Source organism: Cricetulus griseus, chromosome 2 (assembly GCF_003668045.3).
Source record: "Cricetulus griseus strain 17A/GY chromosome 2, alternate assembly CriGri-PICRH-1.0, whole genome shotgun sequence".
NCBI classification, from domain to species: Eukaryota; Metazoa; Chordata; class Mammalia; order Rodentia; family Cricetidae; genus Cricetulus; species Cricetulus griseus.
In genome coordinates this window covers 74,445,133-74,471,606 of record NC_048595.1, presented here as the reverse complement: position 1 = coordinate 74,471,606, position 26,474 = coordinate 74,445,133, and the positions used below count along the sequence as shown (strand labels likewise).

General features: G+C 39.6%; 1 pseudogene; it reads left to right on the top strand.

Annotated features, from left to right (window-relative positions):
* The first annotated feature begins 5,453 nt into the window (after positions 1-5,453).
* Positions 5,454-6,079, top strand: LOC100772533 (annotated as a pseudogene).
* Positions 6,080-26,474: the final 20,395 nt, after the last annotated feature.

Sequence of the window (26,474 nt, the reverse complement as noted above, 5' to 3'; positions counted from 1 at the left end):
CTTCTCCCTTATCATCTGGGGCTTTTCCTTCTACTCTATTTTCCCTGTCTCCATTCTTCTTATTCCCTTCACAGATTCATTGTCAAATATCAGTTGGGGCTTCTTATTCTATACTTGTCTCCTGAGAAGCTCATCTATGTCTGTCCCCTAGTGACCTTCTAAAAGGCCTCCTCCTGTGAATGGATTCTGCCTCCATGGTGTTTCCAGGTACCATAGACCCAAAATGTTCAAAGATAAATCCATAATGGTTGTCCATCCATAGACAATCTTCTTATAAAAATCATTTCTCCTCTACAAAAGCCAGAAAAGTAAACCAACCTAGTTAGATTCCACTCTCCCTTCCTGATTCTTTCTCTCTTCTCTTATTTTTGAATGTGTTATTTTCCATCTCCAGTGATTTTTCCACTATCCATTTGTAATAGACTAGTTTCAAACTATTCCCAGAGTGAAGGAAGTTCAGTGGATGTCAAATGGCACTTTTTAATGAAGTACACTGGGCTAGTGTCATAGTTACTGTCCTGTTGCTGAACAAGCAGCTTACACAATTATTTAATTATAGGTTTTCTTACAGCTTCATAGGATAAATCCATGACCACAGTACTAGGCAGGCATAGTGCTAGAGCAAATAGCTGAAGGCTTACATCCAACCCACAAGCACGAGGTAGGAGAGAAGTACAGACAGACAGATAGACAGAGACACAGAGAGACAGAGACACAGAGAAAGGGAGGGAAATACAGGGTGCTGGTGAGGTCACCCCCAGTGACATACCTCCTCCCTTCAACAAGTCCACACCACCTAGTCCTCCCTAAACAGTCCCCAAACTAGAGACCAAACATTCAAATATATGGGCCTATATGAACTATTCTTATTCAAAGTACCACAGCTAGATAACAGAATATAAAACACAAACATGTATTGCCCATTAAAGGACAAATATCGTATTAACACTCTTCTGATATGTGTACACACTGAACCACAAAGTAGAAGTGTTTACTCCCTGGAATATCCTACAAAAGTGTTTTATAGCCAGTGATACAGTCCATTCTGCGCTTTCTACAAAATATTCAAGAAAGCTGATCCCACATGCAGGCGTGTTTCCCGCTATAAATGCTGTACAACTTGCTGCTTGGTTTTTAATGTGCTCAAACTGAACAGGCCTTTTCTCAAGCTTCCTTGTTTCCACACCCCTCCTCATCACAGTAAAATGGCATGAGATGTTCCTCCTGTCAGTTTCTTCCCTCTCATTGACCAGTTATTACCTGTGTATCTTACTTTGTGCACTAGAATGTACTTGCACTGCACACAGCAGCACATTGAACATCCACCATTGCAATGAATATTTTGTAAAATGCTGAATACCTTGCATGTGTACTCTGACATAATGGGGGCAGCATGAGGTTTTTGAAAACTCCTTCCTCACGAGATTCCAGTATTGCTATAAACTACAAACTGTCTTGTATGGAAAACAGTGGTGAAAAGAACCTCCATTGTAAACTATTAATAAGAAAGTTTAACAAGATTTTGATTGCAAAGGTCTTCACATAAACAAATGGAGGTTATAGTTACCGTAAGCTGGCAGCAGCGAATAGAATCAAATGACAAAGATTTAGAAGGACTCTTGGCAGCCTAGCTTGTCAGGTGACATACAGAACCCTCCAAGTGTCAGCCATGTTTCTGTACGTCTAGACTTTTCTCGTGTATGTAAAGCCTCCCATTCCAGAGGCATCATTGATTTGAAGTCACCTGTAAGTGACCTCCTTTACTTATCTCAAGAACCCAAAGAACAGTGTGTCTTGTGCACCTAACAGCTCCTTAGGGAAACTTTTCAAGGCTTTGAGCATTTACAGAGCTGTGGAGAAAATCTGGATATCAAGTTAAATCTGAGCCTTTGAAACTATTTTGGGTCAGCTACACAGCAGAAGTTGGAGGCTGGCAGAGAGCCCTAAAACTGAGGCAAAAATAAACCAAAGACCATTTTTAAAATGCTTTAAGTGCCAAATGTATGAGATGTTAAAATTGCAGCATAATGGAGTTAAAATTTACAAAAGTGGCTTTCCAAAGGTGGCACTTAGCATTCCAGCCCAGAGAAAGGCAGTTTTATGGGGAGAAGTCTGGAGACTATGCAGGACCTCTCCCTGGAAATCAGTCTTCCAGAAATCTGTGAATTCGCCCATGCAAGACTACTTACAATTTATAGCCCACCAGGAATTAAGAGAGCATGGATTGAACAGCCAGGATAAGGAAGGAGTTTTCATGAGCATTAATTGAGCTGCTCAGCTTTTTACTATATTCAACAAATGCTTCCCTGATTACCACTCCCAGCCTACAAACATCCTCCAATATCCAGTCATCCCAGAATACAATTGGGATTCATTTGCTTATTTATGGTCTTATTTTCCTGAGCTCCAGGAAAGGTGTGATTTACGTTCATTCAGTCTCATGGAGATTTTCTGGAAGGGTGGCTATGAGCACTAGGCTTTTCCCTCCTGGCTCTGCCTAGCCTACTAGCTCAGCTTCCATGGCTCCAGTCTGTTCTTGCCCTCCTTTTCTCCAATTAAGAACTGCTACAGATTACACATGGACAGATTTATGCATGGCTGGAGACCAGCTCATTCCCACTAATAGTCTAAAAGAAGAGTATGTTCTATGTCAAAAATCCTTTGCATGTAATCCAACTGTTTTCTTGGAAGTAGTTTCTTTTGACCTAAGTCCATGATTATATTTTTAAGGTTTGAATTTTATGAGCCTGATACAAAGTCTGTCAACATTTTCTCTGTATGACTTATTCAGGGTACAGTGTGTTTTCAAAGTATGCAAAGACTTGTGGGTATTTCTATCATCTTATGCCAAAAGAAGATACAGGAAAGGAGAGGGTGGGAAGAGGCAGAGGAACAGATTTATAATGACCAGTCCCTAGCAGACTTTTATATATTTATTCTTCATTATTAATTTTTCCAGCCCAATCACAGTTTCCCTTTCTTCCTTTCCTCATAGTCACTCCCTCTATGCCCCCCATCCACTTCTCCTCTTTTCTCTTCAGAAAAGGGCAGGCCTCCCATTTATACCAGCCAACCATGTTATATCAAGCTGCAGTAAGACTAGGCATCTCCTTTCCTACTGAGGCTGGGTGAGGCAACCCAAGAGTATGAAAGGGTCCCAAGGCAGGCAACAGAGTCAGAGACAGCCTATGATGGCACCATTAAGAGACCCACAAGAAGACCAATCTACACATATGTGCAGAGGACCTAGGTTAACCCAATGTAAGCTCTCTAGTTGGTGGTTCAGTCTCTGTGAGCCCCGATGAGCCCAGGTTAGTTGATTCTATGATTTTTTTTATGGTGTCCTTGGCCCCTCTGGCTCTCATAATCTTTCTTCTCCCTCTTCCACAGGATTCCCCGTGGTCTGCCTAAGGCTTGACTGTGGGTCTCTGCATCTGTTTCTGGGTGAAGCTTCGCTGATGGCAATTGGGTAATAGCAGACAATTTTTTTTGACAGTACTGGAGATCAAAACTGTGGAGTTAAGCATGCTCAGCAGTGGCTCTTTCATTGAACTAAAACAAAAATGATAATCTATCAAGATATTTTTGAAGTACCAACAGCAAACTCAATTATTTACTGCTTATTCAGTAACTTTCACTGGGGCCAAAAGGACTTATAAGGTACAGAGAATAACTTAAGGACCCCAAAGCTACATCTTATCATTTCAGAGCACTTTCGTGGTCTCTGTTGGGAAAGATTAGAGAGAAGACCAACAGCAGCACAGTACTTTGGGGATTGGCCTGATTGTATGTCTGTGTGAGGATGCCAGATCCCCTCAAACTGGAGTTACAGACAGTTGTGAACTTCCATGTGGGTGATAAAAATTGAACCTGAGTCCTTTGGAAGAACAGTCAGTGCTCTTATCCACTGAATCATCTCTCCAGCCCCTATATGTAACTTTTTATGATCACCTTTTTCACCTGACATGAAGTGATTACAAATACAAAATGTTTTTACAAAATAAATTAATAAATTATTTTATATGATTTAGCACATGAGAAGACATTTCTTTTTCTAGTGGTCTGAATGTGTCATGAAAATCTGTTTAGTGTTTGTACGCATTCAATGCCTTTGTAACCTTTCCTAATTCTTAATGATGAGAGTACAGAGCTCAAATTAAAAGCATTGGCAAAAAAACTGTTCCGAGATAAAATTTATTATCATGACTCATTTTCATTCTTTGCAGTATCTTTTCATTGATAACGTGATACCAGCTTTAAACTGTGGTTTTCAACTGGAGGATGCATAAAATTCACATGAAGAGTCATTAAAACACAGATCAATAGACCCCATCTTCAGAATATGTCATATATTTACACAATTGAGTATTAGTCTGCTGTTAAAAAAAAATAACATCATGAAGTTTGTAGCAAATACATGGAACTAGGAAAAATATCATACTGAGTGAGGAATCCCATTCCCAGAAAGACTAAAATGGTATGTATTCCATTATATGTAATTATTAGCTGTTAAATCAATGAAAACCAAGCTGTAATTCATAGGCACACGGAGAGTAGGTGTAGAATAAGGAACTAAAGGGAACAGACAGATTTCATTAGGAAAGGAAAATAGAATAGATAGATACGGGTGTATGGGTGTGAAGGCATAGAAGGATCAATCAGGGAAGAGGAAGAGAGAAATGGTTGTAGGAAAGAATATGGGGAGAAACAGCCAAAATTAAGAGGCAGTTGAGTCTTAGTATGGAAACCTAATGCAGTAGAAACTTCATAAAATATATACACATATGAAGACAATCTAAATGAAATCACCAAATAAGGAGAAGACAGAATCTCAACTGGCCATCTTTTGTCACTAAACAAAACTTCCAGTATGAGAATTTTTTACATCAAATCATGTTATTGGCCAAAGGGGCCCTGAGGAAATTCCCAAATAACCAATGCCATTGCCAAGAACATAGGTTGTTCTCCATAAACTAACAGCAAGTCACCATTGCTGAAAACAACACCTATACAACTCATTGAACATGAATATATCAAGTTGGTGACTACATAGAGCCTTCACCCCTGCATTCCACCATTTTCAGGACAGGAAAATACTCTGCATGTTATCAAAAGAGAAACAAACAAGCCAGCCACAAACCCTTTATCTACAATGGTATACTACCTGCCAGACATGCTAGGGCAATTGTGGCACAAAGCTTGTAAGAGTAACCAACCAATAACTGATTTGACTTAAGGCCCACTCCAGAATATGGGACCTATACTCAACACTGATTGAGTTAGCAAGAACCTTTGATGATATAACCCAGGGACCTAGGTAAAACCAAATAATACTAGTTTAAACATATAATGATAAAATATCTCTTAATGATATTCTGCTATACTCATAGATCAGTTCCTTGTTCGGACATCATCAAAGAAGCTTCCTCCTGTCTCCTGTACAGGAGGCAGCCATGGCGCCCAGACAGAATGGCATGATCCTGAAGCCCCACCTCCACACGGATTGGCAGCAGCGAGTGGACACCAGCCTGCAGGCAAGATCCGCAGACGCAAGGCCCAGCAGGCGAAAGTGTGCCACATTGACCCTCGCCCCGTGTCCGGTCCCATCAGGCCGATAGTGAGGTGCCCTACAGTGAGATACCACACCAATGTCCGAGCTGGCAGGAGCTTCAGCCTGGAAGAACTCAGAGGGGCTGTTAGCCATAAGAAAGTGGCTGTCACCATCTGCATCTCTGTGGACCCAAGGAGACGAAACAAATCCACTGAATCACTACAGGCCAATGTGCAGCGCCTCAAAGAGTACTGCTCCAAGTTCATACTTGCCCCCAGGAAGCCTTCTGCTCCCAAGAAGGGAGACAGTTCTGCTGAAGAACTTAAACTGGCCACCCAGCTAACAGGACCTGTGATGCGCATACGGAATGTCTACAAAAAGGAGAAAGCCAGAGTTATCACAGAAGAAGACAAGAACTTCAAGGCTTTTGCCAGTCTTCGTATGGCCCGGGCCAATGCCCGGCTCTTTGGCATCTGAGCAAAAAGGGCAAAGGAAGCTGCAGAGCAAGATGTTGAAAAGAAAAAGTGATGTGTTGTTGGAGTACTACAATAAAATTTTCTATAAAGCAAAAAAAAAAAAAGAAGAAGAAGAAGAAGCTTCCTCCTGAAGCATAAGGGAACAAACATAGATTCCCACAGTCAGACATTATCAGAGAGAGATATCTTGGAACACTCAGCTCTAAAAGGGATGTCTCCATCACCCCCGCAGCCCACTTAGAGCTCATGAAAGACAGGGAAAGAGGAGGCAGAAAGAGTGTAAGAGCTAGAAGGGATGAAGAATACCAAGAAAACGATGTCTTCTAATCAACATGATGAAAGTTGATATGAACTCACAGAAACTGAAGCAGCATGCACAGCGTGCCTGCCCAGGTATGCACCAGGTCCTCTACATTTATAGTATGGCTTCTAGTTTAGTGTTTTTATGGGATTTCTGAGTATGTGTGTCCCGCGAGATAGTCTTGCCGGCAAGAACCACACAGGACATTCGGATCCTTCTGCAGTAAAGCTTTAATGCGTCTTGAGAGGAGAGCATAAGCTTACCAGAGCGGAGACCCCGAGCCAAGAATCCCGTCCCCTAATAAAGGCTGGCAACCGCCGCCTGGGACGTGTTACCCCATGATTGGCTGTAGCTCATCGGACCATATGACGCCACAGAAGAGGCAGAGATCAAGGAATGGAAAGTTACCCAGCGCCTGCGCGTAACTTGTTTACATTCGGTGCCTGCCAGATGCAGGCGCCATCTTGTAATGGAGAATGCAGGGACGGCTCCCTACATATGTGAACTAGTGGAGCTCTGATTCTTGTGCCTTCTCTTGGGATCTTTTCTGGTTAGAAAAATAGAATCAGTTTTCTCCAATGGAGTGACACTCCAGGATAGGCTTCATGTTCAGGAGTAGTTAACCAATATGTAATGAACTCCACAGTTGTTTTTTTTTTTTTTTTTTTAAACAATTCTCCACATGGCTTTATATTCAAAACATGGCTTCTTGAAATAGTCACCATTAACATCTAATGACATATTGAAAGTTTCGGTAGTGGAGAGAAAGACAGCTTGCATTCATGTATTAAGATGAGTGGGTATGCCCAAGGGATTTAGGATCATAGAAAAGCTTTGTGATTAGGGAAATTATCTATTCTTTTGTAAAGTTTTCTTTTTTTAAGACCTCACATATTTAATACAGTGTGTTACCCCTGTACAAATGGAAAAAAAAACTCCACAGTTTTTTGCATGTGCTTTTATTTTGTTACAGTTTGGAGGGGATGTTTTAAGTGTTGTTTTATTTGGTTTTCTGGGGTTTCTCTAGCTCAGAGAGAAATGCAAGACATGGTTCAGTCAACATAAAGCACCTATTTGCCTGATGTGAGCTGGGTGGGATGACAACATGTCTCAGCCTGTGATCCACTAGCTCTTCCATTCACTTGGTGAATTCCAATATGAGAGAACCCAAGACACAGCTTTTCCAACCCAATTACCTTAGCAATGTAAGAAATAAATCATTACAGTCTATTTTTAGTATCACAGGTAATCACAGATGAGGAAAAAGAACTAAGTTCCAGGCCCCTATCTTCCCTAGCAAGCACAGGGCCTCTGCTTGCCAGAACATTTTTTGGCTTATCCAAGGTTTGAAAATTTACAGACATGCCTGAGCCAAGTATGTGAAAGACAGTAGAAATATGACCCAGTAGGGTAGGGAACTGAGGTTGGGAACTATACTATACCATATGAAAAAATTTAAAAGAATGAAAATTTTTCATCAGGGACTGTAAAAGCCATTATTTTGGACCAAATCAACATGGCAGCCAGTATTTCCTTTTCTTAAAGCCAGGGTATGAAGTTAGCACCCTCATCTAGGTTTCTTTAGAAAAAATGTATATTAGCTAGGATAATGGTACAGGTCTGCAATCCCAGGACTTGGGAGGCATACAGAGGAAGATCAATACAAGATCATCCTCACTTACATAGCAAATTCAAAGCCAGTCTGAGATACATGAGATTCTACCATAAACACACACACACACACACACACACACACACACACACACACACACACACAAACACACACTCGGGGTGGGAGGTAAGTTTCTTCTCTGAAGCTAGTGATAAGAATGATAAATATTTCAATGGTTAACTGAGACCCATGACCCACAGACCTGTTTCTATCTCTTGATATTATTCTGTAGTGGCAGAGCATGCACTAAATTTTAAATGTCAAGTATAACTTATGAAGGAGTGTGATAGACTGTCCACTTTGAGATCATAAAACAGAAGTCTTTTTCTTGTTGATTATGTCTGTTACCAGACCAAAAGGAAACATAAAAAAGTACTTTGTCAAAGAAATGAGAAAAACTTGAAAATGAGAAGAAATCAATGGATGACAGCTTTTAATGTTAAGTTCACAATGACCTTAAATTTAAATAAACAATTTCAATGTCATGAAGTTCATGGAAAACCTCATATAAGCCCCTTGAGATTGGGGAGGAAGAGAAGAAACAGTAATGTAGGTTAAAAACAGGAATCAGTGACTTGACAATCAGAAAAAAAATACAGATAATAATAACTAAACTCAAGATTTGGCTCTTTGAAAAACAAACCACATAGATAAACATCATGAATTGATGAAGGACTTGAAAATGAAGCTCAAAGAAAAGGAAATAAAAATTACTATGAACATGTTAAAGTATAGTAACATTAAAAATTAAAAAAAAATGAAAGTAACCATGTCCATGATGTAGACCATAAGTATAATGGCAGAGGTCAGTACACTTGGTAACAGCCCATGTTGGCAGCAGATTGAGGAAAACAGCCACTCACGTGCATTGCAAATGAAAGTGGAAACTGCTGTGTTCTTACTGAAAAGTTAGTTGGCATATATTTCTGCATTAAAGAATCCACATGCCCTGTGGCAATCCCAGAAAATTATGTCCCAAATGCAATGGCAGATACACAAAAACACAATACACAGAGAACCTACTCAGAGCATTCCACAGAGAAGACCAGTGTTATATTGTAAGTGATCCAAATGCTCAACAATGAAGGGATACATCAAAATAATGAAGCTTGGAACATTAAAAGGCCAAGGATGCTGGGCATATAACATCAAAGTCTCCAAAATTAAAGCATCTTTAAAAAAATAAAAAGGTGCCCAAGAGCCTCGATGGCATCAGGAAATATGTTTACAAAATAGGAAAGAAGGAAGGAAGGAAGGTAGGAAGGAAGGAAGGAAGGAGGGAAGGAAGAAAGGAAGGAATTATTTAGAGTTTAGGAAGGTGACAGACCCTTGTAAACAAGCTCAAGTAATATCCTAATGTACACAAATACTCAGAGGCACATGGGTGCCTGATGGGGAAAGTACTTCTGTGTATGTTTATCTTATTGATTGTTGAATAAAATACTGTTTGGCCAATGGCAGCAAGTTAGACAGGACTAGGAGTCAAAGAGGATTCTGGAAAATGTAGTAGAGAAGTGGTGATCCAGGCCGGAAGTGACATAGCAAGGAGACTCATATTTAGCAAGGAGAAACAGGAAGTGTCCCACCTTTTTTCCCTTCCTCCTCCAGTGGAGTCATGTGAGCCACTGGCAAGACGCCAATAAGGCGTCTGATAAGATAAGTCTTATAAAATATATAGATTTATGATAATTAAGACTGAGCTAACAGATGAGAAATCCTAGTCATTGGCCAAGCAGCTTTGAATCTAATACAAGACTCTCTGTGTATTAATTTGGTCCCTAACTCGGGCAGGCCGCTGGCATAAAGCATACACATGGCGGTGGGGCTCGGCAGCTTATGGCGGAAAGATTTATTGTAACAGGTGCCTGCCTTATAGCTGATGCTGCCAAGTAGACCAGGCAAAACCTGAACTATTCTGGTAGAATCTATTCTGATGAGCCTTTCTCACCATTAACACCAGAGCCATGGCAACAAGAAAGAATAAGACAAGCAAAGACAAGAGTGATCAGGGAGAAAGATTTCAAAGTGGAAGCACCTGGATGTGTCTGGAGAGACTTTTGAGGATTTGATCCAAACAGATATTTTCAACAGTGATCAAAGTCCTGAGACAACCTGATGATTAGCCTATTATGAAGGTAAAAATCTCTTCTGCATGTGATCTCATGACCAGTGTCCATAACATTATTTCATACACTTTCTTTCTCTGCTGGCCTCCACACACATCTCTAAAGTACGCCCCAGGTCTAGCCTAAAAGGCCTAGCCAGAAACCACTGGTGAAGATGGCATTATGTGGCATGCTGCTCTTCTGATGCCATGCCCAACTGGTAAAGGAGAAGTAAATAGATTTCCAGGAGGAATACTCAGGGTCAGAATTAGGAGAACCATTCAAATCACCTTACCTTATGCCACTAACGATCATGGCCAAGAAACACTGCCACAGTCTCTTGAGAGGCTCTCAGACGAGTCCATTGAGAGTTTACCTGACTTGACACTGAACTGATGTGCTTGCTCATGTGATTAGGACATTCAAATTGTTACCACTCTGTCTCAGTAAATCCAGAAATGGTTAAAAAAAAGGGGGGTGGACCTTCGAGCTCCCAGTGGGTCCATTCTTTGAGGCCATGTTGCTCTCCCACAGATTATATAACCAATCAAAGTAAACAAGAAAATGAAATTCTAAATCCTGCAGTTATGATTTTCCTTTGGTGTGTGGTGTGTGTGTGTGTGTGTGTGTGTGTGTGTGTGTGTGTGTGTGTGTGTGTGTGTGTGTGTGTGATTAAAAATAAAAATGAAAACTATTAATCCAAAGTGCTTACAGGTTTTGTCCCAGATTGACTTTCATAAGCAACATCACAGTCACACATTCAACAACTCCTGAGAGACCTGATGGCCACATATCTGAGGACCAATAAGTGGACCTCTGATTCATCAGTTGCCCTGATTGCAAGGAAGTTAGAGAAACGTAGCAGTGTTTGAGCAGCACTCAGAAGCAGCCACTAGTAAAGGAGGGCAAGCTTAGCAACTAAGAGCACTTGCTGCTCTTCAAGAGGACTGAAGTTCAGCTCTCAGCATCCTCATTGAGAAGCCCAGAGCTGCCTGTAACTCCTATTCTAGGGGATCCAGGTTCTTCTTCTGGCCTCACAGGCCCTGTACTGGCAGGCACATATCCTCACACAAACACATATACATAATCTTTCTAAATAAAAATAGCAAAGTAGCAAAGAAGCAGTAATGTTTGTTGACAAGTCAGATTTTGAGAGAATAGTAAAGCAACAATTATATTAAAATCCAAATAATCATTTTGGCAGGTGCAATTTGGCATCCAGATGGACCACACTAAACAATTCAATTCTATTTTAGTTATTTAAATATCATGTTGTGAACCACTTACTTGGCAACTAGAAATGCTGAAAATCTGTTTAATAGGAACCACACTGTGGTTTTGCTTTGTGAGGAAGGCTATCTGCAGTCTCTGCCTCACTTACAGTTGCACTCTCTTCAGTTGACTGCAAGCCCCTAAAAGGAAGAAGGGAAGGAATGGGCTCCCATTTCCTTATTGTGTAGCAAGCCCTGTGTTTTACACTCTGCCTGTATTGGTTCAATCCATCTTAACAGCATATAAGTGTCATCCACCCCCTAAAGCTGGAAAACCAGACTGCATCTGCTGAAATAGCATGACCAATGTCATGTAGCAGGGAAACAGCAGGCTCAGATTTCAAAGCTAGCTTGTTGAACTTCAAAGAAACATTCTTTTTTATTTTATTTTTTTCATTTTTTAAATTTGAATTAGAAACAAGATTTTTTACATGTCAATCCCAGTTCCCAATCCCTCCCCTCCTCCTCTACCATCCCCTCCCCAACTATCACCCTACCTATCACATATCCTTTCTGCTCCCCAGGGAGCATGAGGCCTTCCATAGGGGTCACAAGAGTCTATCGTATACTTTGGGAGAGGGCCTAGGCCCACCCCCATGTGTCTTGGCTCAGAGAGTATACCTCTGTGTGGACTGGGCTCCCAAGGTCCACACCTATGCTAGGATAAGTACTGAACTACTACTACAGGAGGTCCTGTAGATTTCCAAGGCTTCTTCACTGAAACCCATGTTCCTGGGGTCTGGATCAGTTCCATGCTGGTATCTCAGCTATGAATCTGGGGACCAAGAGCTCTCGAATGTTCAGGTCAGCTGTTTCTGTAAGTTTCACGACAGCACATTTTTATAAAAATCACAATACATGCTTTAGTAGGAAATATCATGAGTAACCATCATCCTGATTGAAAATGAGAATTCTCTGTGAGTCTACAATAGTCACTTTTCTGTTATTATGATTAAACAACATTGACACAAGGCAACTTATGGCAGAAAGGTTTTTTTCTAGATTATCATTCTGAAGGAAGAGACCACAAAGGCTGGGGAGGTATGACAGTAAGCATCTATAACAGGAAGTTGGCATATTGCATCTTCATCAGAAAATGATGCAGAAAAGCAAACTGGTAGTATGGAAAGGCTATAAACTCTAAAAGCTTACCAACACTGACTTACTTCCTTCAGCAAGTCTGTACCTCCTAAAAGATCCACAACTCTCTGAATAGCACCATCAAGTGGGGACCAAATGTTCTAATACCTGAACCTACAGGGCCCAACTTAGGATTTCACTGCTGGGAAGAAACACTGTGATTGTGGCAACTCTTACAAAGTAAAACCCTGGTGTGGCTTGAGCATATATAAGACCTCAATGCCTGCCTCAGCAGTGACACACTTCCTCCACCAAGACCACATCTACTCCAACAAGGCCACACCTCCTAAAAGTGCCACTCCCTAGGAGTCCATGGGGGCCATTTTTATTCAAACTACCATATTCTACTCCCTGATTTCCAGTATCATTGAGACGTCATAAGGCAAAAGGAATTCAGTCCAACTTTTAAAGTCCCAAGAATCCGTGACAATCTCAACATTATTTTCAAGTCCAAAGTAGCTTTTGAGATTTGAAGCAATCTCTTTAATTGTAACCCACTATAAAAAACAAAAAAAGAGAGAGAGAGGATTGGGTTCACAGTAAGAAAATACTGGACCAAAGAAAGACTGAAACCCAAAAGGGCAAACTCCAAATCCTGTAGCTCTATCTCTGATATCAAATGGCTTAGAGAGATCCTCTCCTCCAACTTTGCTGTTTCCTGTAACATACATCTCTCTCTTGATATGGTTTCACTCCCTGTATGGAGCTATCCTTGGCAGGCACATCACATCCCTGACATCTCTAATATCTTCATTTTCAAATTCCATGCCATGGCCTCTCAGGGCCTCCCATCCTTAGAACTTTCATGTGGGGTCTCCTCTGCCTCAGCAGCGCTTTGAAATTTCAGAGGGAGAATCAAATGGCCCCTCACTCCTGCATCTTCATATTTCCAAAGCCTGTACCACAACTGCCAAGTTCTGCTGCCAACTTGGGATAGAATCTTGATTCCTTTAAAGACATTAGCAGTATCTTTGTATAATGAAGGAATTGCTTTCTAGGAGAAAGTATCCCCTAGGCGTTCTCCTTTCATAAGGTGGAAGTTTAGCTTGGATGGGGTTATGGGTGGTTATTGTCTAAGTATTTACTTTTTGATTTAGCCCATTAATTAATGGGCAGAAAACACCATGATGTTAAACTATCACACAGAAGGCCTCTAGCCTAGCTGATAATAGTAACCTTATTCGCCTCTGAAACCCCATGAGCCAGGCCTCCACAGTCTGGAATACTCTCTGCAGCATGTTATTCCATGTTGATAGTAGAATGTCCCATAAGCTCTGCTAACAGGATTCAACTACCTTTGTAGTTTGAAGTCCCAAAGTCTTCTACGTTCCTCCATGAAACAACATGGCCTGGCTCTTCACAGCACCAGTCCACTTCCTGATACCAACTGTATATCAGTTACTTAGATAATGACCAAAGTGGCTTATAGAAGAAAAATATGTTGGTTTACAATTCCAGAGAGACCACAGTGACAGGAAAAAATAGCAGCAGGCATCTGGAGATGAAAGCTGAGGGATCATATCTTCAACTACAAACATGAAGGGAGAATTAACTAAAAGTAGAGTGACACTATAAACTCTCAAAGCCCGGCACCCATAATGCATTCTCTCAAACAAGGCTCCACCTCCTAAAGGCTCAACAACCTCCACGCAACAGAGCCACCAATTGAGGACCAAAAGAGCAAACATGTGAGCTTATGGGAGACATTTCTTTTTCAAACTACCCTACATACGGTGCACATTAGTAGGAGATATTGCAAGTAGCCATCACACTAAATGGAAACTAAATTTATTACTAAATGTAATAAAGTTGAAGGGATTTGTTGTTTGAATATGTAGAAGCACAAAATTTTTTTGTCATGCCCCACTTTCCTTCCTCAAAAAAGAAAAAAAAAAAAAAAACCTAAATGACAATACTCAGTGGACCAGGGCAATCTTGCTAATTATGAGTTAGGAATCCATGATCAAATTTAATAACTACATAGTCCACTGGGGGACTTGTTATATGGCATAATCAGATCAGCCCATCTGGGAAAAGGATGAGAATTTTTCAGGTCTGACAAGCTCTGCTTGACAGCCATCTTTGCTAGGCCTAGGGCCACACTTGGAGCAGCAAGAGTTAGCAGGGTATTCATCTGTCTTTGGGTAGAAATGGACAGTCTTCTGCACATAATCTTCATTAAGCCTGGTTGTGAATGAAAGTTCTTTAACAATATTCATTTATTTCTTCATTTTCAGCTTTTATGTTTAGATATTCTAGACTATGTATGCAGAAGACACCATGGCATTGAGTCTGTGGCTGGTTTACTAATGTTACTGTTATACAGGTCTACAATGAAGAAAGGCAAGAGGAGTAGACAGAAATATAAAAGGTACAGTTTGGAGAGAAAAAATGTAATTGACTTATTCTGAAAAAAAAAATTCAACTTCCCCCACAGATCTATTATCTAACCAGATATCTGTTCAAATTCTGTAGTCTGGTTTTCTTCAATTTATTGTACACTTACTTGTCCGTTCTGTTTGCAGTGAAAAGAATCCACTTTCAGGACAAACTTCTTACCACAGATCGCTGATACACTGTGATTCACTTATCAGAGAAACTGGCTGAAACTAGCAACTTTTAAGCAAATCCATGTATTTCTTCTTAATAGATTGTCCCTGACTTCAATAATATGATCCTAGACGTTCTGGGCTCTTTGAGGAAATGGTTTGTTTTTTGTTTGTTTTGCATTATCACCTTGAGGTTCACACTGAAGTGTTAATTCCAAAGGCATTTAAAATGGATTATACTCCAGCAACTTTCTTTTAAATCAGTACCTGAGAAACTTGATACAAATTTTTAAATAAACTCTCCTATAACTAAAGAAAGGACAATTGTCATTTTTTTTTATCAATTCTGAGAACATGTCTACATGTAGCGTTCTAAAGAAAATAAATGTATTGGTCAATTATAATCAGGTGAAGTGTTAACTTTGATCACAATTAAGCAAAATTAATAACTATAGGCCAACATACATGCTAAAATTGGATGCTACTGAATAATTTTGCTCTTCTGTTCATTCACTTGATCAAATAAAACTTTTGTGGATGATATATAACTAATAACTCTATCAGAATCTCAGTCTCATCAAAATTTAAACTTTTACATAATAGAGTTAAAGAAACTCATCCTTAAAATATTTTTAAAATAATGGATATTGTGTTCACATACCAGAAAATCCTCTCAATCCTCCATTATTACTCTTGTCTTTTTAGACATGTGTATCTGAATAGACCCAGACCCTTCTTATCCCACAAAGCCAGTTTTGGAGGAAACCTACGCCATTCCCAGATAGTCAACCTTCAGCAAAGCAAGTATTCTTTTCCCTAGGCAGAATTATTGAAATAAGGGTGGACTATTAATCCAACCTAGTGTAAATAAATATGACCAAAATTTTGTTATCATAGTCTTGCAGAGGAGCTTTCTTAAACCACACAAGGAACACCCAAGAGTAGTTGGGACATGTCTCAAGACTCCTAACCAGAAGGGGGAGCTAACCCTGTCAAGGAATAAGCACCATGCCAAGGAATAAGAGACACAAACTAAGGAAGAGAGATAGAAACTATAACTCAAAATCTTATCAATCTTCTATATAATAGATATACCTCTAACTGATTTATGGAGATATTTTGAAAATCCTTTCAAATATCACAATTCCAAAGTACATTTCTCCCAATATTGTGTGGGGTGTGTGTGTGTGTGTGTGTGTGTGTGTGTGTGTGTGTGTGTGTGTGTGTGTATAAGAAGTGATTTCATGAGCTGGGCATTGGTGGCACACGCCTTTAATCCCAGCACTCGGGAAGGCAGAGGCAGGCGGATCTCTGTGAGTTCGAGGCCAGCCTGGTCTCCAGAGCAAGTGCCAGGATAGGCTCCAAAGCTACACAGAGAAACCCTGTCTCGAAAAACGGAAAAAAAAAAAAAAAAGAAGTGAGTTCATTTGGAATGATGACCCAGCCACCCACTCCACTTCCTCTTTCTAGAACTCTGGGAAATGAAGCAAAACTCACAATCCAATAGTTTGCATAATCTCTCTTCCTCTTTTTGAAAACTGGAATGGCAAAACAGCAATGACCCATATCTGATTTTAACATAATTCCTACTAGCTACATAACCCAACCTCATTTACAAGGATTTGTAGTCCTTTATTCCTTTATTTCTCTCTCTCTTTCTTCCTTCCTTCCTTTCATTTTTTTCTTTCTTAAGAAGTATCATGGTGGACTGGTTTTAGAAGCGCTATAAATACCCAAAATCTGCTTATTTCTCAAGTGCTCATTCAAAGTCATGTATATACACACAGCTTATACAATCTTTCCATGGTCTTCATATCTTGTGTAGAGTCTCAGAACACCTCATACCATGTAAACATTACATCAGAAGCTGCCATGATTCACTGTTGGAGAAGTAATGACAGGCAAAGGCCTGTGTTCAGTACAAACACAATTGTTCTTCAAAATATTTTTAATTCAAAATTTATTTGCATCTGTAGATAGATAACACAGAGATTCAGAGGAGCAGCTGCAGCTAAAAGATAAATATGTGTCCATAGTAAGACGGGATCTTCTACTTTCTTTATGACTTCTCTGACAGGTTGAACTATTTTTCTGCTCACCTCGTTAGAGTTTCCTAAAATATGATTCTATTAGAGGTGGCTTTGTCATTATTTTCTCTCTTGTGTTAAATTAAGTAGAAGCTTGTCCCATAAGTATGACACATTCAACACAGCCCTAGTGGCCTAAGTGAGTGTGAGTGGTATTCTTATCCATAGGCAACACAGTGGTGAAAAGTGATGGAAGAAGATGCCCCCTTCAGAGGTTGCAGTGAGCAGGTCAAACTAATATGTCCCATAAAAACAGCTCCAAATTTGAGGAGCTTACAACATTTTCCTCACTCTGTTCATAGATTGTCTGCAGGTTGCTGAAATGGTATTCCACATTTCCTCCCATGAGAGATTTCTATGAACTGTATTTGTCCCTCCACATAAAACCATATTTTGTCTTTAAATTCCATCAGTTGGGTAAACCCTCATACAACATCACTGATGTTTAAATAAAAAAATACAAATGTAATAGAGGACAAGGTCTCCTGTTATCTCTGAGAAACAAATGTCAGCTACTGAAGCCACAAACTATGTGGTATTCACATCCAAATTGGAGAAGTCATCTTCAGTCTCAGGACAGAGAGGAGGGTCATGGTTGAGCCATGAAGTTTTTAAAGGCCCCTGCTTAGCTTTGGCTAAAGTCAGTTAAGGGAACAAACTGTACAGTAACTAAAAATCAGGGTAAATTCTACAGAAAGCTACTGCAACATGGCAATGTCTTTGCCCTTAACTATCCTCTCAACACAGAAAACCAAAACACTAAGATGGCAATATTATCCAGTTGTCTATTATTGCATAGAGCCTATCAAGAGATAATAAGATTGACATTATTGGATCTCACAGATCTGTGGATTGGCTGAGTTCAGCTAAGCAGCTTTCATTTGGGAATATCTTCAAAGAGAGGTGTGTTATCCAAAGGCTCAACTGGCTGAATACCTGAGGTATCATTTCACTCCTGATGACAAGTAATTCTGGCTGTCAGTCCTAGAATGAATGTCTGTGCATGTATTCTATGTGTAACATTGGCATCTTATAGCTCATCAGATAAACAGCCTAAAAACTGACTAGGCCCAAAGTGAAGGGCTCTAGACTTTAAGTGGGAGGAGTGCCAAAGAATCTGTGGCCATCTCAATCTACCATTGGTAAATACAATCTCTTTGCAGTATGTCTCATCTGTCAGGAGTTAGACATTTGGCCCCACTCAGCTTAGATAGCCCTGGAGGACAAAACTGTAGTAAACCAATGTACCCCAATGGAAAAAAATGAGGCTTTGCCATCAAGGAAGAAGAGGTAAATGGCTGTTAGGATAAATAGCTTGCAGTTCATACCATACATATTTTATTTTCTGTCTAGTTAATATTTTAAATTAATTCCTATTTCACTGGATTTTATTCATTTGTTGTGTGTGTCTACATGGCTGTGTGTTTGTGTATATGTGGGTATGGATTTACCTGCATGTGAGAACCAGAAATCCACATTGGGTATTGTGGAAAGCACAGCCAGTGGGCTGGGAGGCACTTGGCAGTTAAGATGTCCACACAATATTTGTCTTTCAGAGATACTTGTTTTATTCACACAAATATTGCTTACAATATCATGCTAAAATAAAAGTTAACCAGACTTTCCCCCAAGCTGGGAACAGTTATTAGGGCAGAAAACACTCCTGCAGAGTTCCACTGGGAAATCTCAGGTGATGATACTTTATAAGTGTACAGGCCTGACCCATGTCTACTCTGAAGTCTTTCAGCTGTGGCAGGCCAGAAGGATGACATTGGTCTCAGAGATCCAGAAGATCTGAGAGAGACACAAGATAGTGACTAGCACTGATAGGCAGACATGTGTGAGTCTAGTGACAGTGGCAAGTGACAGTTCAAATGTCACAGAAGCCATGGGTACATACAAAGGTCAGTCTCAATTCCTCTTGCTGTTAGGTACCAATGCAAAATCCAGGTAAATATCATTTGGCGACCATGGCAGCTCAATTCTAAGGACCATTTCCAAAGTTTCAATTTTTCCATTTGTATGTGAGGCACAGTATAACTACCAAAGTAGACCACTTCATGGGTAGAAAGAAAGTTTTTGTGGGGATCAAACTGCCAAGGCTATGTCTTGTGGAAAGGAGGGTGGCAGAGAGAAGCAAAGTGACAAAAAAAAAGCAAGCAGGTTTTGTATGACAGTCAGCAGGTTTGGGGTTCAATGAGCTGACACAGACTGTTCAGATTGACCCAGAACTAGATGTTCTTGCCTAAAGTAGCTGACCTTTGCAGGTAGATTAAAGAAGGTTGTGATATACAAAAACATATTTTGAGGCTTCTGTTTACCCAACAACAATACTTCTATGGCTAGAGTCCCTCTTTTTAGGACATAGTCACCAGCACTGCCATTTAGGAAGACCACTTTGATCCTATGGGTGCTATCACTGGGTAGTAGCTTTGTAATAACAGGGCTCACAAATTGGAGTTGGCTCATTAGCATATCAACCCTACTCTGGGGTTTGTTAATTAGTATGCCAAGACCTGTCTTGGGCTTGGCTCATATCTGAGCTGCCTTGTGGCTTGCCATTAACTCTAGTGGCCAGCTCATTTAGAATAGTAAATAAAAGACTCAGAGATAGATATTGGGGTTCAAGCTTCAAGCTGAAGATCAGAGAAGCAAAGCAGCAAAACAATAGACCTTATCTCTACCCAGCTGAAATGGCAATCCTGTCCACATGAATCCTCAGAGGCAAAAAGGCTTTCCCTTCCTGTCTCCTACTGCCTTTTATTTCTTTCTCTTCCTGTATCTACCTCCCTGATGCTGGGATTAAAGGTGTGTGATCCCAGGTGCTGAGAACACCTTTCTGTGAGCTGCTTCTTTTAGGACTGGATCAATTTCATATAGTCAGCATGCCCTTGAACTAAGAGAGATCTGTCTACCTCTTAATCCTGAGTCCTGGAATGAAAGGTGTGTACCGCCACCACCTAGCTTCTAGAGCTAACTAGTATGGCTGCTTTGCTATGTTGATCTCTAGTGGCTTCAATAAATCATAAACAACATATCACCACAAGCTCCTATCTTACAGGCATTACATGAGTCTGAGTCACACAAAATGTTTTCACCTATGTTCCTAACAGGTTTACTTCTCAATCTGTCTCAACCTTATTGTCTGAGATGGGATTCTTCCTGAACCTTCAGCTTACCTCTTGAGCAAGAGTTGCTGGACATCAAGCCCCAGAAAGCGTCCCCTTTCCACTTTGCCAATACTGGGATTAAAGGTGCATACCTCTTTACTCAGTTTTACTACATGGGTGCTAGGGAATGAACACAGGCCTCTAAGAGTACTACCAACATATCTTCTGTCCATTTTCTCTAAAACAGAGTAGTAAATATTTTGCAGTTGCATAGTCCCAAAAAGCTTATAAAAATTCAGGAATAACTCCTTTATCTTTCTTCTTTGAATATTTTCTACAAAGTTTCTAAATGGAACCCTACATGCTTAGGAGAGACTTCCTGTTACAATAAATCTTTCCACCAAAAGCCTCCAGAGCCCTACCGCCACGTGGGTGGTCTCCGCCAGCCGCCTGAGTTCTGCCCACCGAGTTAGGGCCCCAATTAATGCACAGAGACTTATATTAGTTACAAATGCTGCTTGGCCAATGACTAGGATTCTCATCTCTTAGCTCATCTTATTTATCATAAATCTATATATTTTATAAGACTTATCTTATTGGATGCCTTCCATTGGCGTCCTCCCTTGCCAGTGGATCACTTGACGAATCTGGAGGAAGAGAGAGCCCACTTCCTTCTTCCTCTGTTTATGTATAAGTCTCCCTGCTATGTCATTTCCTGCCTGGAACTTCCTATACTACCTACACCTGAAGCAACAAGGAAACAATAGAAGGAAGATTCATAGGACCCTTGTGCTTCCAGCAAACTTCTTCCACTCCACTTGACACATCACCAGCTCAGTTACATATGCTACAGACAAGGTAGAAGCTATCATCATAATTTATCAAAACTGATGGTCATGGACCCTCAAAATTATGAGAACTGCATGCTCATTAATTACATTCCCACAGTTCTACTCCAGGCCCTGCAGAACTCGAAATCCCCTGTGCTTAAGATTGCTCCTTTAAAGCTACTTTCTCCTCTGCATCAGGAATAGCCCTTTCAGGCAAAGACTGCTTTTATTCTCACTCCCAGCATTCATTAAAGCTTGATGATAGACTAACTTTTCTCTTCTCTATTGCCAAACTATTATAACTCTTTTCTCTGAAGTTCCTCAATCATATAGAAATGTGCATACCAGATTAAATTAGCATATTAACCTGTCTTTATCACAATGTCACAAAAAATGTTCTTGACCATGCCATTTCTATACTAAGAGCAAGATTTTTACATCAAGAATCTCATTCAGATTACTTTCTCCTATTTCTGACATATCTATTTAATAGTCCTAACCAATATTCTTCTAGTACATCAGAGTATCCCATTGACTCTATAATTTGTCTGTTATACCCTATTGACCTCCTTTGCCTCTTTTGTGAAAAGACAGTCTGTTACTACTATGTTTCCCTTTCATACACTTGCTATGTCCTTCTACCTCTTTTCTGTCTTGTATACAGGCATTTTTGCTCTAAACATGGTAGGAAAGAATCCTGTAATCACATTGGCAGTTTACAAATTAAGAATTTATTTATACTTCAAAGGTGCTGTCAGGCAAACCCACTCAGGATCTTCTGGCAAAATATTCTCTCTTGTATTATAAATTACCCTTCTGTACAAAACTCCAATGACTCCTGACTTTCATTGTTATGTGACAAATATTTCCCAAGGAGATGCAACATAGATATGTAACTCACCCTAGAAAGGGAGCCCATGGCAGATCAAAGTAACAACTGTACCAATGCTCAACTTGGTGAAGCAGTGACTTTCATTGGGGCTACCTACAGGAATATGAATGAAGGATTACTTATAAGAGAAGAAATGAGGAAGGGATGGAGAGGGAAATGGGATTGATATGTAAAATAAGATTGTTTCTAATTTAAAAAGAGAGAAGAAATGATTCAAAGACAGCTGCATCACCAAAGCCATCATGGTTGACAGCACACAAAAGCTAGAGCCTGGAACACACTGCACAGCCTGCAGGCAGCACAACAGGTTGGAGTGTATCTTTTCCAGACAGCTTAGCTGGTGTTTGTTTCTTGACTGGTATCTGCTTCTTCCAGTTTGCTGTGCTTGTCAGAGAGTGTCTCTCAGCCAGATTTACTGCTTATATACTCTTGGGAATGGAGCAACTCAGTGAATCTGATCAGCTTCAGGGACTACCTGAAGCTAATTTTTGTTGTTTACATCCTGTCTTAACTGAGTTTCCATGTAGGGTAGAGTGTTTCCCCTTGCCCTAAAATAGTAGTTCACAACCCCTTTGGGGGTCTTCACAAGGGTCATCCAAGACCCTCAGAAAACACAGATATTTATATTATGATTCATAACAGTAGCAAAATTAGAGTTATGAAATAGCAATGAAGATAATTTTAAGGTTGGGGTCACCACAACATGAGAAACTGTATTAAAGTATCTCAACATTAGGAAAGTTGAGAACCACTGCCCTAGAACATCTTATTCTTTCACTTCCCTGTAAACAACTTGCCCTAAAATATCCATTGCTTCATTTTTCTTTTGTATCTTATGTTTTAACAAGTTTTAACCTTGGAGGGAGCTGCTACACAACACTGATCTTCAGCATGGTGTAGTTGTTTGTTTGGACTTGGTTTGGTTAAGAAAATAAAATCAAAACAAAAGCTTGATGATCTGAGAATCCATCTCGAAATTTGAAGGATCATGAACATTATGAAGATCTTAAGGAAAAGCAAGATAAGAAAGTATTAAAAACTAAGGCAATTTCCACAGCAGAATTTTTTTTTCCCTTAGCAGCTACCTCTGATTTGCTGAGTCTGATGCCCACAAGAAAAGGCTCTGCAGATATAGAGGTGAATACTCACTCATCATAGCTCATGGATTTGACTTCCTTCCTATATCCCAAAGCTGGAGAGTCAGGAAGTAAATTGGGAGATTGAAATTGAAGAACACTCTTTCCCTTATAAAATTGTGAGATTAACTTTTACAGTTTATTTCTCTTAATTTATACAAATAGATAGGAAAGTATGAGTGGTTTAATACTTTTGCAAACCTATTGGAACACCTTTAGAGAAAATACATAAGAAAGTTATAAAAACATAGATTTGAAACTATCATCATTAGTAATGATTTCATTATATTACGAATTGTTACTATATTCTTGGGCATCTGTGCAAAGCCAATTTTGTCTTCTTGCTGTCTTTGCCATTAAACAAAAAGAATAATGCTATCCTAGATGATAGGAATAATGAATGAACCTTTCAAAATTGATCTTTACTTTGAATCTCAGTCTCTGAAACATGATTTTGTTAGAATATTTGTTCTCTGTTTTTGTTTTTGTTTTCACGGGGCCCAGAGGGTACAAAGCAGATTTCTCCCTCCCCTCTTAAGATTTTTGTTCAATGATGCTCAGGGAAACAACCTTTCAAATTTAGGTATCAATCGGTGTCAATTCCTTTGGTAACAACTGTAATAGCATTAATGTGATGAATTAATGGGATATTAATGTGGTTGTAATAGACATTTCCTTAGGCATTCCATTGTAACTCAATGGGTTAATAATGAACTTCAATCTGCACTTGGCAGGAATAATATATGTTGAATAGGAAGAAGAAGACAGTTGATGGTTTTCAGCCATCATAGGTAATGTGCATACTTTCCCAAAGTGAAGATGCACAGATGAACAACTGAGAAAACTTAAGCTATCACATCATAGCCTTTATCCCTTATTACATCAAGACATTTGATGCATTTCAAAATGAACTAGAGTTGGAGAATAGATACTAAGATATGTATTCAACATGCATTCATCTATCCATTTATTTAATATTTAGCTTACAGCACTTAGCAATGAAAACTATTGATAAGACTACCTTGGAAATTCAGCAACAAGAGTTATCATTCCTTTTATGGAGAGGCAATGCGCGCGCGCGCACACACACACACACACACACACACACACACACACACACACACATGCATTTACACATTTACACATGTTCACATACAGAAACATCCAGACATGCACACAAATTACATGTACCTATACAAGTACACATGGGCAGGCATGAACTCTGAAGAATTCCTATTGTTTGAAAGAAATAAAGAAGTAAGGTCAAGACATGAGGAAGAAATCAAAAGCAGTTTGGTGTTAGAAAAGTCAAAAGTATGACTGAAAAGCTGAGCTAGCAAGAGCTTCTCAATTGGTTGAAGAGGTGGCCTGCATAGAACCTGCTTTAAAGAGCTCTGCAGAAAGAGATGAGAGCTAGATAAAAGTCAGATGACTCAGGCACTGAGGCAGAATCTTCCACCACAGCTGTCAATATTCGCACCTTTCTAATGAGTACCAGAAATGTTACAATGCTTTAGTTATTGATAGGATCCTTGGGGAGTTAGCAAGGTAAGAGGCATCACACAAAATGGCTGAAAAGTGAAAATGCATTATCAACAGTAACTTTTAAATTTCTTATTATTTCTAATTTATTTGTGTATATACCACATATGTCTAGGTGTTCACAGAGGCCAGAAGAGGGTGTCAGGTACAAGGAAGCTGAATGTGTGGGTGATTGTGAGCCTACCTCCTCTTCCCTCCTACCCACAGTGTGAGTTCTGGGAACCAAACTTGGATCCTCTGGAAGAGCAGAAAGTGCTCTTAAATGGTTGAGCCATTTCTTAGGCACCAACAATAATTTATTATTTTAATACATTTAAAGTAATGTATTATTGACTGACTTCTCTTGGTTATTTTAAAACTGTGAGTACTCTATTTCTAAATGCAAGAACATGTCATTTTCAATGTATTGAAATCTAAAAATTCCTCCACTTTGACTGAAAATCCATTCACAGGAACCAGTAAATGTAGTCTCCTCTGTTTGGGCTGCAGGCCTCAAATGGACATGAGCTGAACATGACTTGGACATAATAACCTCTGCTTTCCTTTCCCAATCTCTCCACCTACTTCACTTTCACTCTCAAGCATCACATGGATAAATCTTCACTGCTTTATATTCTATGCCTAGTGTTCAAAGAATACTAATCATTCTATAAGTGTTGTTGAGCAGTTTCCAAATAATGAATACAACTTCCCTGAAGACCATTCTTATTTTTATGCACTAACTGTTCTAACTCACACAAAATTTCTCTTTTTTCCATTTTATTTATAAAACTTCATCATACTTTTGAAACACTGTATGTCATTTTTTACTTCTCTCATTTAATTTGTTCAGATCAGGAAATGTACCCATATCTATATATGTTACCTCCATGGTTTTTAAGGTAACAGATGCTCAATAAATAGTGGTTGGTAGGTTCAAAGTTCAATGAAATAACTGATAATTTATTTCTTTCAAAATCCTAGATAAGTTATGTTACTGAATAATCAACTCCTTAAAGTCTTATCACCCTAATTAAACCCTTCTAATTTCTTTAGGAGCAGTGTTTCAAATCAATATCCATATATAAAATTAAGAAAGTTATAAGGTGTTAACCCCTAACCTTTTATTTATATTTAAGGCTGTTTTCCTGCTTGCTTTATACTCTGTAAATCTTTATTCTAATGGGGAAAGACTAGAGGAAGAGTGTTGGAGGCACATCTGGGGAAAGATTAGAAGAACACAATTTTAAGGCTTTCTAGTTTGAAAAGATTAGGGGAAAGCATTCACAAAATGAAAAAAGTCAGCACTCTCAATGCTACAAAGCGACATGGACTAAATCGTCTTTCCGCCTGTATGAGCACTGCCCTCTGTCCCCAGCCTGGTGCTGGGTGACTCAGAGATATAATTTTATGATGGATTCACAAACAAAATGGTCAATGGTTCAGCACAAACCAAACATGAGCAGACACATTTCTGAACCCAACCGTCACGCTGCTTACACAATCTGTTGATCCATTGAACAAATATATGTTGAAAGATTAAGCAGGAGTTGACTGCCATTCAGGAAGATAAATGCAGAGCAGACTCATTTTCCGCCTGACTTAATGCTTAAGGATTTGTATTAGAGGAAGGTTGGGAAGGGGGATGTCTGGGGAGAGGGAGGGAAATTCCAGTCACCCAGATCTTTACAAAGAGATTATCTTTCCAAAGACCTCACACAGAGGCCTTTACCAGCCATCATTCATGCTGCGGACTTGAGCCTTTTCCTGTATTCCTTTATTGTAGAAAGAAAAAAGACATCCAGGGGAATAAAAGAGGGCTACTGCAGAAGT